Source organism: Echinops telfairi, unplaced genomic scaffold (genome assembly GCF_000313985.2).
Source record: "Echinops telfairi isolate 266 unplaced genomic scaffold, ASM31398v2 ScPeMD7_7424;HRSCAF=8462, whole genome shotgun sequence".
In the NCBI taxonomy this organism is placed as follows: Eukaryota; Metazoa; Chordata; class Mammalia; order Afrosoricida; family Tenrecidae; genus Echinops; species Echinops telfairi.
Genome location: NW_022111324.1, coordinates 82,585,796 through 82,587,634, shown reverse-complemented (window position 1 = coordinate 82,587,634; position 1,839 = coordinate 82,585,796). Strand labels below are relative to the sequence as shown.

The 1,839-nt window shown below is 44.7% G+C and overlaps 1 protein-coding gene across 1 annotated transcript in view; it reads right to left on the bottom strand.

The window, feature by feature from the left end:
• The window catches only part of MYLK4 (myosin light chain kinase family member 4), a 154,222-nt gene that overhangs the window by 132,279 nt on the left and 20,104 nt on the right, over nucleotides 1–1,839 (bottom strand). The gene's annotated exons all lie outside the window — the stretch shown is intronic.

The window sequence follows — 1,839 nt, the reverse complement described above, 5'->3', positions numbered from 1 at the left end:
TTATTTTTTAGGATAGTTCAGTTTTCTGGTTTTATCTTCTGTTGTTTGTGTGTTTTAGTATGTTTGTGAGACTATCTCTGTCATAGATTAAGATCTCTAGCTTTGTTTCTGTTACTTTCCAAGAACTTGATCTATTTTGAGTTAGTTTTGTATATGGTGTGAGGTGTGGATCCTCTTTCATTTTTCTACAAATAGATATTCAAGTTTGCCAGAAAAATTTGTAAGAGAGATTATCTATGTGGTGTTGAAGAAACTTTGACCCTTTGTAGGAGATAAATTACTCACACCTGCATGGATTTACTTCTGGGTCCTCAATTTTGCTTCACTGGTCTTTGGTTTGTCCTTATACCTGTATCACACTGTTTTGACTTCTATTGCTGTATACTAAGTTTTGAGTTTAGAAAGTGTAAGGTCACTTACTTTGTTTTTCTTCTGCAATATATCTTTGGATATTTAGAGTTTGGGAGGTTATTTTTTTTCCATTTAATTAAGAAATACTGTTTGGATTTAAATCAGGATTGCATTACATCTATAGATTGTTTTGTGTAATATTGACATTTTTGTATGGCCGTGCAGAGCTGACCAGAGCTGGCTATGAAAAGCAGCTTTGAAAGATTTTTTCTTTCTTTTACTCATGGCCCATTTTGTTCACGGATCATTTGGCTCAGTGCCCGCTTTGTTCTTGGCCCGCAGCTCTGCACCCAGCATGAATACACCCGGGACCAGGAAGACACCTTACATTCCGGAAACCCAGACATACCTGTATCTCCCAATCTCTGACTACTTTACCTTATATGGACTCAAGGCAGCCCAGTCACATATTCCTCAGCTATATAAACACCACTCTTGTAGTCTGGAGTGCGACTTCCTCGGCCTGGACACTGTGGACTGCGGGACTTCGCCCAGGCTGGGTTTTTCTCCCCCAATAAAGCCTGTTTGCTCTAATTTGACTGATTTTGTCTCTGGTGCCTCTCGACTACCTTACACTGGTGCTAAAACCTGCGATAGAGAGCCCCTCGGTGGTCAGGGGCCAGCCCCGCCCCCCCAAAGGGACTCTTCTACAACTGAACCTCAGCAGTCAAGAATGGCACGATCAGTTTTAAACTCAATAAGTCCTGCCCTGCCACCTCTCCATCTGAGCCCTTCCTGTCCTGTGTCGTGGACACACCAGGTGTGGCTTTCTGCTTCCGTTCGGGACCCTGTGACCTGAGAGACATCTCACTAGCAGGGGACCACCTCCATTTAGAGTTTCCTCTAACACGGGGGACGCCTTGTCTTGGGGGATAACTCTCTGGGGTGTCGGGGCATCACGGGCAAACTGAGTCCAAAACTAATCCTAAGACTCCCTTGCGCTGTCTCCTCCTAAATTTCTCCAAATTAAAATTTTCCCCAAAGCCTCCACAAAAAAAGGGCTAGTCTTTCTGTGTACCACTGAGTGGCCTCAATACCCCTTAGACAATCAGTCTAAGTGACTCTCCGAAAGCACTTTTAATATTGGCCTCCTCACTGACTTGGGCAATTTTTGCCGCTACTCAGGTAAATGGTCAGAGGTTCCGTACATTCAGGTTTTCTGGAATCTCCGAGCCCACCTGTCTCTATGTGTCCAGTGTTTACCTCACAAGTCCTTTTAGCTAAATCAACTGAAAGGACCATGACGGCAAAATTGAAACTTGAAAATAACCCCGACTCTCCCTACCATACCCTAGAACCATCCTCTGCGCTTACTGAAGAGCCAGACACTCTTGGTCTCCCACCTCGACTGATTCCTAATCCTCCTCCTCCCTCCTAGTCTCCGCTGCCCTAGGCACAGTCACTCCCCCTCCCTTCGCCATCATCTTC